The 12,500-nt window shown below is 45.8% G+C and overlaps 1 long non-coding RNA gene across 2 annotated transcripts in view; it reads right to left on the bottom strand.

The window, feature by feature from the left end:
- The window catches only part of LOC135099584 (uncharacterized), a 22,607-nt gene that overhangs the window by 4,676 nt on the left and 5,431 nt on the right, over positions 1 to 12,500 (bottom strand). For both annotated transcript variants that reach the window (XR_010268155.1, XR_010268154.1), the window contains exons 2-6: positions 12,250 to 12,366; positions 7,741 to 7,940; positions 6,398 to 6,514; positions 1,258 to 1,457; positions 1 to 50 (exon numbers count right to left, since the gene is read on the bottom strand). The exon at positions 1 to 50 is cut by the window's left edge and continues 67 nt beyond it. This is a non-coding gene — a long non-coding RNA (uncharacterized LOC135099584). The remainder of the gene's footprint in view (positions 51 to 1,257; positions 1,458 to 6,397; positions 6,515 to 7,740; positions 7,941 to 12,249; positions 12,367 to 12,500) is intronic.

Below are 12,500 nucleotides of genomic sequence, written 5' to 3'. Positions count from 1 at the left end.
CTGGACACGCCTCTCGCCACCTCACGCATGTACAGACCGACTGCCCCTCTCTGAAAAGCAACAAATTCAGCCCTATATCAAGTCTGACTCGTGCCTGTTTACATTTCTCTGGGTCTCTGTCAGGGCTCAGGCGTGTAGAATGAAAGAATGATAGAAAACGAAAGATTTTCAGGGGAAACTAGTTATAAGTCTATTATAAAATACCGTGATACAACCACTAATAATGTCTTAATAATGCACTTTTTCCTAACAGTATACTGAGGTCGACAAACTGAAAGGCTTTGGAGTAGTCAACAAAGACTGATTTCACTAATTAATTGCTTGGTATGTCAGTCACTTTGAATCGTCTTTTTGCCTTGTGACTAATTTTTAATGTCTCGGTTAGGTTAGGTTAGGTTAGGTTAGGTTAGGTTAGGTTAGGTTAGGTTAGGTTAGGTTAGGTTAGGTCAGGTCAGGTTAGGTTAGGTTAGGTTAGGTTAGGTCAGGTTAGGTTAGGTTAGGTTAGGTCAGGTCAGGTCAGGTTAGGTTAGGTTAGGTTAGGTTAGGTAAGGTTAGGTTAGGTTAGGTTAGGTTAAAAAAAAAAGAGATTTTTTTTCAGGTGAGGGCCAGTTAGGTTGTTTTTGTGGTACAGATTTAAGGTACAGTGACACATGGTACAGTGGCTTATGGTGAAGGTAGACAAGGCCTTCCTGCACCATTAGCACCATAGAGTACAGTGCTGTGGTACTGTAGCACTGAAATATTAAGCAAACACAAAAAAAAAAAGATATTTTTTTTCAGGTGAGGGCCAGTTAGGTTGTTTTTGTGGTACAGTTTTAAGGTACAGTGACGCATGGTACAGTCGCTTATGGTGAAGGTAGACAAGGCCTTCCTGCACCATTAGCATCATAGGGTACAGTGATGTGGTATTGTAGCACTGAAATATTAAGAACACGAAAAAAAAACGATATATTTTTTTTTAAGTGAGGGCCAGTTAGGTTAAGTTTTTGGGGTACAGTTTAAATGTACAGTGACGCATGGTATAGTGGCTTATGGTGCAGGTAGACAAGGCCTTCCTGCACCATTAGCACCACACAGAGAGAGAGAGAGAGAGAGAGAGAGAGAGAGAGAGAGAGAGAGAGAGAGAGAGAGAGAGAGAGAGAGAGAGAGAGAGAGAGAGAGAGAGAGAGACTTAACCAAACCTAACTAACTGAATTAATATAAACCTAACCTGATGGAAAGAAATAAAGAAAAAATAAAAGCTGCAACCGGCCTTACCTTTCTTGAGAAGCGTCTTTTTTATGTTTTTACATATTTCCCTGGTGGCAGACGCTACTAGCCGCCCCCTGGCGACACCCCTCGCCACCTCACACATGTACAGACCGACTGCCGCTTTAAAAAGCAACAAATTCACTCCTATATCAAGTCTGACTGGTGCGTTTGTTTACATTTCTCTGGGTCTCGGTCTGGACTCAGGCCTGCAGGATGGGAGAATGTTAGAAAACGAGAGATTTTCAGGCAAAACTAATATAAGTTAATGTTGTGATACAAAACTACAACCACTAATAATAATATACCTCATGTTTTAATAATGCCAAGACAATACAAGATAAACATTAATGACTTACAATGAAAAACAAGATGGAGATAGACAAATTAGGAAAGAAATAGGTTTCTATAGAGTATTACTGTGTGTGTGTGTGTGTGTGTGTGTGTGTGTGTGTGTGTGTGTGTCACTAATTTCTATCTCTTTCTCTCTCTCCTGAGAACTATTTCATATTGCTGTACATCAACATGAAATATCACCACACAAGCCTCTCTCTCTTTCTCTGCACCTCACAACACAACACAACACTTTATCACACTAATCAGTAAACAATACCAAAAGCTCCCCTTCTGCAGGCCTGACTCCTCCCTTTCATTCAGACCCTTTCTTTCCCTCTCTCTCAGCTTGCCCGCCTTCGTATCTGCGTCTATATTTACTCTTGATTCAAGTATACAACTCTACACCATACTGACCTATAGGTACAGTGCAAATAGCTTTTCTTCCTCCCTGTTTTTCCTGTCTCTCTGCCTGTCTGCCTCTTTCTCCCTCTCTACTGACTCATGGCTCAAAGATACAAGTCTAATTAAGCTTTGAACCTCTCTGTCTCTACAATATCATAAAACCTCAACACTCCAAACCAAACCAACCCTGCCAACACCTACCTGTCTCTCTGCCTCAGTCAGTCAGTCAGTCAGTCAGTCAGTCAGTCAGTCAGTCAGTCAGCCATTCAACCAGCCAGCTAGCCATTCAACCAACCAGCCAATCAATCAGTCACTCAGCTAGTCAGTCAGTCAGTCAGTCAGTCAGTCAGTCAGTCAGTCAGTCAGTCAGTCAGCCAGTCAGTCAGCCATTCAACCAGCCAGCTAGCCATTCAACCAACTAGCCAATCAATCAGTCACTCAGCTAGTCAGTCAGTCAGTCAGTCAGTCAGTCAGTCAGTCAGCCATTCAACCAGCCAGCTAGCCATTCAACCAACCAGCCAATCAATCAGTCACTCAGCTAGTCAGTTAGTCAGTCAGTCAGTCAGTCAGTCAGTCAGTCAGTCAGTCAGTCAGTCAGTCAGTCAGTCAGCCATTCAACCAGCCAGCTAGCCATTCAACCAACCAGCCAATCAATCAGTCACTCAGTTAGTCAGTCAGTCAGTCAGTCAGTCAGTCAGTCAGTCAGTCAGTCAGTCAGTCAGTCAGTCAGTCAGTTAGCCATTCAACCAGCCAGCTAGCCATTCAACCAACCAGCCAATAAATCAGTCACTCAGCTAGTCAGTCAGTCAGTCAGTCAGTCAGTCAGTCAGTCAGTCAGTCAGTCAGTCAGCCATTCAACCAGCCAGCTAGGCATTCAACCAACCAGCCAATCAATCAGTCACTCAGCTAGTCAGTCAGTCAGTCAGTCAGTCAGTCAGTCAGTCAGTCAGTCAGTCAGCCAGTCAGTCAGCCATTCAACCAGCCAGCTAGCCATTCAACCAACTAGCCAATCAATCAGTCAGTCAGTCAGTCAGTCAGTCAGTCAGTCAGTCAGTCAGTCAGTCAGTCAGTCAGTCAGTCAGTCAGCCATTCAACCAGCCAGCTAGCCATTCAACCAACCAGCCAATCAATCAGTCACTCAGCTAGTCAGTTAGTCAGTCAGTCAGTCAGTCAGTCAGTCAGTCAGTCAGTCAGTCAGTCAGTCAGTCAGTCAGCCATTCAACCAGCCAGCTAGCCATTCAACCAACCAGCCAATCAATCAGTCACTCAGTTAGTCAGTCAGTCAGTCAGTCAGTCAGTCAGTCAGTCAGTCAGTCAGTCAGTCAGTCAGTCAGTCAGCCATTCAACCAGCCAGCTAGCCATTCAACCAACCAGCCAATAAATCAGTCACTCAGCTAGTCAGTCAGTCAGTCAGTCAGTCAGTCAGTCAGTCAGTCAGTCAGTCAGTCAGTCAGCCATTCAACCAGCCAGCTAGGCATTCAACCAACCAGCCAATCAATCAGTCACTCAGCTTGTCAGTCAGTCAGTCAGTCAGTCAGTCAGTCAGTCAGTCAGTCAGTCAGTCAGCCAGTCAGTCAGCCATTCAACCAGCCAGCTAGCCATTCAACCAACTAGCCAATCAATCAGTCACTCAGTCAGTCAGTCAGTCAGTCAGTCAGTCAGTCAGTCAGTCAGTCAGTCAGTCAGTCAGTCAGTCAGTCAGCCATTCAACCAGCCAGCTAGCCATTCAACCAACCAGCCAATCAATCAGTCACTCAGCTAGTCAGTTAGTCAGTCAGTCAGTCAGTCAGTCAGTCAGTCAGTCAGTCAGTCAGTCAGTCAGCCATTCAACCAGCCAGCTAGCCATTCAACCAACCAGCCAATCAATCAGTCACTCAGTTAGTCAGTCAGTCAGTCAGTCAGTCAGTCAGTCAGTCAGTCAGTCAGTCAGTTAGCCATTCAACCAGCCAGCTAGCCATTCAACCAACCAGCCAATCAATCAGTCACTCAGCTAGTCAGTCAGTCAGTCAGTCAGTCAGTCAGTCAGTCAGTCAGTCAGTCAGTCAGTCAGTCAGCCATTCAACCAGCCAGCTAGGCATTCAACCAACCAGCCAATCAATCAGTCACTCAGCTAGTCAGTCAGTCAGTCAGTCAGTCAGTCAGTCAGTCAGTTAGTCAGTCAGTCAGCCAGTCAGTCAGCCATTCAACCAGCCAGCTAGCCATTCAACCAACTAGCCAATCAATCAGTCACTCAGCTAGTCAGTCAGTCAGTCAGTCAGTCAGTCAGTCAGTCAGTCAGTCAGTCAGCCATTCAACCAACCAGCCAATCAATCAGTCACTCAGCTAGTCAGTTAGTCAGTCAGTCAGTCAGTAAGTCAGTCAGTCAGTCAGTCAGTCAGCCATTCAACCAGCCAGCTAGCCATTCAACCAACCAGCCAATCAATCAGTCACTCAGTTAGTCAGTCAGTCAGTCAGTCAGTCAGTCAGTCAGTCAGTCAGTCAGTTAGCCATTCAACCAGCCAGCTAGCCATTCGACAAACCAGCCAATCAATCAGTCACTCAGCTAGTCAGTCAGTCAGTTAGTCAGTCAGTCAGTCAGTCAGTCAGTCAGTCAGTCAGTCAGTCAGTCAGTCAGTCAGTCAGCCATTCAACCAGCCAGCTAGGCATTCAACCAACCAGCCAATCAATCAGTCACTCAGCTAGTCAGTCAGTCAGTCAGTCAGTCAGTCAGTCAGTCAGCCATTCAACCAACCAGCTAGCCACCCAACTAGCTAACCAGCCAGTCAATCAGTCACTCAGCCAGCCAGTCAGTCAGTCAGTCAGTTAGTAAGCCAGCCAGCAAGCCAGCCAGCCAGCCAGTCAGTCAGTCAGTCAGTCAGTCACTCAGCCAGCGAGTCAGCCGGCCAGCCAGTCAGTTAGTTCTGTGGGCCTGTGTATGGTTCTGGTGGGCGTCTGTTTGGTTTGTGTTAGGTTCAGCTAGCCCTCTGTTTGGTCTGTGTTTGGTCTCTGGGCCATAGATGCAGCAAGACCGGTTCAAAATTCCAAGCACTGACGCACTGCACAGACTACCACCTCATGCCTGCTTGGTGTGAAAGAGTCTGCTGGGACAAATGACCTACACAGCAACTTGTATCAGTCCCCCAGATGTGTTCCTGGAAGCTCAGTGTTATGGATGCAGTGTGACATGCTGACTTAGGGAAGGCTGTCTGTCGTGGCTGCACCTTGCTGTGGCTAAGAAAAGGCTGTGTTTGTTTGAAGTGCTGTACTGGTCATGCTGGGAAGTGTACAGGTCACCATTAGTAGTAGAAATGTTGCACTAGAATGAAATTAGTTGGGAAATGTAATGCATAATTATTGGCAGGGAAAAGATGGTGACAGGGATGCTGGGACGTGCTTCACTGTGCACCGTGGTGGCCGCCCCTTGGTGCTTGGCGGTACCTTATAGGGCATCAAGGGGCAGTTATTGTAGTCTCATCTTACAGCAAAACAAGTAAAAGAAAAAAAATAGTAATAATAATAATAATATAAAAATTTTTTTTATCATTGTCTTGATGAGCACAAATCTTTCCCTGCCAATACATAAACAGCACATTTTTTCACTAAATTTCACCATTGTAGTACACATTTATACTAGTAATGATGACCTGTAGACTTTCCAGGCATGACAACACTTGAAACACAACCATTTTGTTAGCTACAGCATAGAGCAGCCACCAGACAGCCTTCCCCCACGTCAGCATGTCACACACTGAATCTGTCAGTCTGCTTTCAAGAACACATGAGGGACTAACAGGAGTTGCCATGTACTTAATTTCCTGCAGATTCTTTCACACCAAGGAGTAGCAAGTTGGAAGTCTGTGATTGTAACTATCCTGCTCAATTTCAGCTTCTATTCTAATCTCTACTTAATCTCCATATAGTTCCATTTTGGCCATAAGTCACTGTTTACTTAATCAATCCCTCCTAAGACACTGCACTTTTTTCAGATTATAGAGCTGATAGGTCTCGGTAGGGGGTTGAGTGGTGGCTTGAGAGGGCCTTGGTGGGGGCTGACAGGGTTTGGTAGGGCTTGGCAGGGGTGACAGCAAAGGCTTCTGTTTAAAATCTCACATCTCAAGCCACCTCATTACTTGAGAGGTGACAAAGGGCTTGGCAGAGCTTGACAGGGATTGGTAGAGGTGACAGAGGCAGGCAGGAGTGACAGGGGATGACAAGGAACACCTCAAAATTAATGTACACGCATGTACAGACCGACTGCCCCTCTAAAAATGCTTCAAACTTTCCTTGTTTTGTATAAGCTTGAGCACCTGGTACACTCACGGGCACACAGCACCCCCGGGCCGTCCCCCAACACCTCAGGACTCGGGAAAGGGGGGGTCCCAGGCCGGGATGGAAATAAATAAATAAAAATAAAAGCTGGAACCGGCCTTACCTTTCTTGAGGGCGTCTTCTTTATGTCTGTACATATTTCCACGGTGGCACACGCTACTAGCCGCCCCCTGGACACGCCTCTCGCCACCTCACGCATGTACAGACCGACTGCCCCTCTCTGAAAAGCAACAAATTCAGCCCTATATCAAGTCTGACTCGTGCCTGTTTACATTTCTCTGGGTCTCTGTCAGGGCTCAGGCGTGTAGAATGAAAGAATGATAGAAAACGAAAGATTTTCAGGGGAAACTAGTTATAAGTCTATTATAAAATACCGTGATACAACCACTAATAATGTCTTAATAATGCACTTTTTCCTAACAGTATACTGAGGTCGACAAACTGAAAGGCTTTGGAGTAGTCAACAAAGACTGATTTCACTAATTAATTGCTTGGTATGTCAGTCACTTTGAATCGTCTTTTTGCCTTGTGACTAATTTTTAATGTCTCGGTTAGGTTAGGATAGGTTAGGTTAGGTTAGGTTAGGTTAGGTTAGGTTAGGTTAGGTTAGGTTAGGTCAGGTCAGGTTAGGTTAGGTTAGGTTAGGTTAGGTCAGGTTAGGTTAGGTTAGGTTAGGTTAGGTCAGGTCAGGTCAGGTTAGGTTAGGTTAGGTTAGGTTAGGTAAGGTTAGGTTAGGTTAGGTTAGGTTAAAAAAAAAAGAGATTTTTTTTCAGGTGAGGGCCAGTTAGGTTGTTTTTGTGGTACAGATTTAAGGTACAGTGACACATGGTACAGTGGCTTATGGTGAAGGTAGACAAGGCCTTCCTGCACCATTAGCACCATAGAGTACAGTGCTGTGGTACTGTAGCACTGAAATATTAAGCAAACACAAAAAAAAAAAGATATTTTTTTTCAGGTGAGGGCTAGTTAGGTTGTTTTTGTGGTACAGTTTTAAGGTACAGTGACGCATGGTACAGTCGCTTATGGTGAAGGTAGACAAGGCCTTCCTGCACCATTAGCATCATAGGGTACAGTGATGTGGTATTGTAGCACTGAAATATTAAGAACACGAAAAAAAAACGATATATTTTTTTTTAAGTGAGGGCCAGTTAGGTTAAGTTTTTGGGGTACAGTTTAAATGTACAGTGACGCATGGTATAGTGGCTTATGGTGCAGGTAGACAAGGCCTTCCTGCACCATTAGCACCACACAGAGAGAGAGAGAGAGAGAGAGAGAGAGAGAGAGAGAGAGAGAGAGAGAGAGAGAGAGAGAGAGAGAGAGAGAGAGAGAGAGAGAGAGAGAGAGAGAGAGAGAGAGAGACTTAACCAAACCTAACTAACTGAATTAATATAAACCTAACCTGATGGAAAGAAATAAAGAAAAAATAAAAGCTGCAACCGGCCTTACCTTTCTTGAGAAGCGTCTTTTTTATGTTTTTACATATTTCCCTGGTGGCAGACGCTACTAGCCGCCCCCTGGCGACACCCCTCGCCACCTCACACATGTACAGACCGACTGCCGCTTTAAAAAGCAACAAATTCACTCCTATATCAAGTCTGACTGGTGCGTTTGTTTACATTTCTCTGGGTCTCGGTCTGGACTCAGGCCTGCAGGATGGGAGAATGTTAGAAAACGAGAGATTTTCAGGCAAAACTAATATAAGTTAATGTTGTGATACAAAACTACAACCACTAATAATAATATACCTCATGTTTTAATAATGCCAAGACAATACAAGATAAACATTAATGACTTACAATGAAAAACAAGATGGAGATAGACAAATTAGGAAAGAAATAGGTTTCTATAGAGTATTACTGTGTGTGTGTGTGTGTTTGTGTGTGTGTGTCACTAATTTCTATCTCTTTCTCTCTCTCCTGAGAACTATTTCATATTGCTGTACATCAACATGAAATATCACCACACAAGCCTCTCTCTCTTTCTCTGCGCCTCACAACACAACACAACACTTTATCACACTAATCAGTAAACAATACCAAAAGCTCCCCTTCTGCAGGCCTGACTCCTCCCTTTCATTCAGACCCTTTCTTTCCCTCTCTCTCAGCTTGCCCGCCTTCGTATCTGCGTCTATATTTACTCTTGATTCAAGTATACAACTCTACACCATACTGACCTATAGGTACAGTGCAAATAGCTTTTCTTCCTCCCTGTTTTTCCTGTCTCTCTGCCTGTCTGCCTCTTTCTCCCTCTCTACTGACTCATGGCTCAAAGATACAAGTCTAATTAAGCTTTGAACCTCTCTGTCTCTACAATATCATAAAACCTCAACACTCCAAACCAAACCAACCCTGCCAACACCTACCTGTCTCTCTGCCTCAGTCAGTCAGTCAGTCAGTCAGTCAGTCAGTCAGTCAGTCAGTCAGCCATTCAACCAGCCAGCTAGCCATTCAACCAACCAGCCAATCAATCAGTCACTCAGCTAGTCAGTCAGTCAGTCAGTCAGTCAGTCAGTCAGCCAGTCAGTCAGCCATTCAACCAGCCAGCTAGCCATTCAACCAACTAGCCAATCAATCAGTCACTCAGCTAGTCAGTCAGTCAGTCAGTCAGTCAGTCAGTCAGTCAGTCAGTCAGTCAGTCAGCCATTCAACCAGCCAGCTAGCCATTCAACCAACCAGCCAATCAATCAGTCACTCAGCTAGTCAGTTAGTCAGTCAGTCAGTCAGTCAGTCAGTCAGTCAGTCAGTCAGTCAGTCAGTCAGCCATTCAACCAGCCAGCTAGCCATTCAACCAACCAGCCAATCAATCAGTCACTCAGTTAGTCAGTCAGTCAGTCAGTCAGTCAGTCAGTCAGTCAGTCAGTCAGTCAGTCAGTCAGTCAGTTAGCCATTCAACCAGCCAGCTAGCCATTCAACCAACCAACCAATAAATCAGTCACTCAGCTAGTCAGTCAGTCAGTCAGTCAGTCAGTCAGTCAGTCAGTCAGTCAGTCAGTCAGCCATTCAACCAGCCAGCTAGGCATTCAACCAACCAGCCAATCAATCAGTCACTCAGCTAGTCAGTCAGTCAGTCAGTCAGTCAGTCAGTCAGTCAGTCAGTCAGTCAGTCAGTCAGCCAGTCAGTCAGCCATTCAACCAGCCAGCTAGCCATTCAACCAACTAGCCAATCAATCAGTCACTCAGTCAGTCAGTCAGTCAGTCAGTCAGTCAGTCAGTCAGTCAGTCAGTCAGTCAGTCAGTCAGCCATTCAACCAGCCAGCTAGCCATTCAACCAACCAGCCAATCAATCAGTCACTCAGCTAGTCAGTTAGTCAGTCAGTCAGTCAGTCAGTCAGTCAGTCAGTCAGTCAGTCAGTCAGTCAGTCAGTCAGTCAGTCAGCCATTCAACCAGCCAGCTAGCCATTCAACCAACCAGCCAATCAATCAGTCACTCAGTTAGTCAGTCAGTCAGTCAGTCAGTCAGTCAGTCAGTCAGTCAGTCAGTCAGTTAGCCATTCAACCAGCCAGCTAGCCATTCAACCAACCAGCCAATCAATCAGTCACTCAGCTAGTCAGTCAGTCAGTCAGTCAGTCAGTCAGTCAGTCAGTCAGTCAGTCAGTCAGTCAGCCATTCAACCAGCCAGCTAGTCATGCAACCAACCAGCCAATCAATCAGTCACTCAGCTAGTCAGTCAGTCAGTCAGTCAGTCAGTCAGTCAGTCAGTTAGTCAGTCAGTCAGCCAGTCAGTCAGCCATTCAACCAGCCAGCTAGCCATTCAACCAACTAGCCAATCAATCAGTCACTCAGTCAGTCAGTCAGTCAGTCAGTCAGTCAGTCAGTCAGTCAGTCAGTCAGTCAGTCAGTCAGCCATTCAACCAACCAGCCAATCAATCAGTCACTCAGCTAGTCAGTTAGTCAGTCAGTCAGTCAGTAAGTCAGTCAGTCAGTCAGTCAGTCAGCCATTCAACCAGCCAGCTAGCCATTCAACCAACCAGCCATTCAATCAGTCACTCAGTTAGTCAGTCAGTCAGTCAGTCAGTCAGTCAGTCAGTCAGTCAGTCAGTTAGCCATTCAACCAGCCAGCTAGCCATTCGACAAACCAGCCAATCAATCAGTCACTCAGCTAGTCAGTCAGTCAGTTAGTCAGTCAGTCAGTCAGTCAGTCAGTCAGTCAGTCAGTCAGTCAGTCAGCCATTCAACCAGCCAGCTAGGCATTCAACCAACCAGCCAATCAATCAGTCACTCAGCTAGTCAGTCAGTCAGTCAGTCAGTCAGTCAGTCAGTCAGCCATTCAACCAACCAGCTAGCCACCCAACTAGCTAACCAGCCAGTCAATCAGTCACTCAGCCAGCCAGTCAGTCAGTCAGTCAGTTAGTAAGCCAGCCAGCAAGCCAGCCAGCCAGCCAGTCAGTCAGTCAGTCAGTCAGTCACTCAGCCAGCGAGTCAGCCGGCCAGCCAGTCAGTTAGTTCTGTGGGCCTGTGTATGGTTCTGGTGGGCGTCTGTTTGGTTTGTGTTAGGTTCAGCTAGCCCTCTGTTTGGTCTGTGTTTGGTCTCTGGGCCATAGATGCAGCAAGACCGGTTCAAAATTCCAAGCACTGACGCACTGCACAGACTACCACCTCATGCCTGCTTGGTGTGAAAGAGTCTGCTGGGACAAATGACCTACACAGCAACTTGTATCAGTCCCCCAGATGTGTTCCTGGAAGCTCAGTGTTATGGATGCAGTGTGACATGCTGACTTAGGGAAGGCTGTCTGTCGTGGCTGCACCTTGCTGTGGCTAAGAAAAGGCTGTGTTTGTTTGAAGTGCTGTACTGGTCATGCTGGGAAGTGTACAGGTCACCATTAGTAGTAGAAATGTTGCACTAGAATGAAATTAGTTGGGAAATGTAATGCATAATTATTGGCAGGGAAAAGATGGTGACAGGGATGCTGGGACGTGCTTCACTGTGCACCGTGGTGGCCGCCCCTTGGTGCTTGGCGGTACCTTATAGGGCATCAAGGGGCAGTTATTGTAGTCTCATCTTACAGCAAAACAAGTAAAAGAAAAAAAATAGTAATAATAATAATAATATAAAAATTTTTTTTATCATTGTCTTGATGAGCACAAATCTTTCCCTGCCAATACATAAACAGCACATTTTTTCACTAAATTTCACCATTGTAGTACACATTTATACTAGTAATGATGACCTGTAGACTTTCCAGGCATGACAACACTTGAAACACAACCATTTTGTTAGCTACAGCATAGAGCAGCCACCAGACAGCCTTCCCCCACGTCAGCATGTCACACACTGAATCTGTCAGTCTGCTTTCAAGAACACATGAGGGACTAACAGGAGTTGCCATGTACTTAATTTCCTGCAGATTCTTTCACACCAAGGAGTAGCAAGTTGGAAGTCTGTGATTGTAACTATCCTGCTCAATTTCAGCTTCTATTCTAATCTCTACTTAATCTCCATATAGTTCCATTTTGGCCATAAGTCACTGTTTACTTAATCAATCCCTCCTAAGACACTGCACTTTTTTTAGATTATAGAGCTGATAGGTCTCGGTAGGGGGTTGAGTGGTGGCTTGAGAGGGCCTTGGTGGGGGCTGACAGGGTTTGGTAGGGCTTGGCAGGGGTGACAGCAAAGGCTTCTGTTTAAAATCTCACATCTCAAGCCACCTCATTACTTGAGAGGTGACAAAGGGCTTGGCAGAGCTTGACAGGGATTGGTAGAGGTGACAGAGGCAGGCAGGAGTGACAGGGGATGACAAGGAACGCCTCAAAATTAATGTACACGCATGTACAGACCGACTGCCCCTCTAAAAATGCTTCAAACTTTCCTTGTTTTGTATAAGCTTGAGCACCTGGTACACTCACGGGCACACAGCACCCCCGGGCCGTCCCCCAACACCTCAGGGCCCGGGAAACGGGGGTCCCAGGCCGGGATGGAAATAAATAAATAAAAATAAAAGCTGGAACCGGCCTTACCTTTCTTGAGGGCGTCTTCTTTATGTCTGTACATATTTCCATGGTGGCACACGCTACTAGCCGCCCCCTGGACACGGCCCTCGCCACCTCACGCATGTACAGACCGACTGCCCCTCTCTGAAAAGCAACAAATTCAGCCCTATATCAAGTCTGACTCGTGCCTGTTTACATTTCTCTGGGTCTCTGTCAGGGCTCAGGCGTGTAGAATGAGAGAATGATAGAAAACGAAAGATTTTCAGGGGAAACTAGTT

This window comes from Scylla paramamosain, unplaced genomic scaffold, assembly GCF_035594125.1.
Source record: "Scylla paramamosain isolate STU-SP2022 unplaced genomic scaffold, ASM3559412v1 Contig150, whole genome shotgun sequence".
Taxonomy (NCBI): Eukaryota; Metazoa; Arthropoda; class Malacostraca; order Decapoda; family Portunidae; genus Scylla; species Scylla paramamosain.
This window is presented reverse-complemented; position numbering and strand designations above follow the sequence as displayed.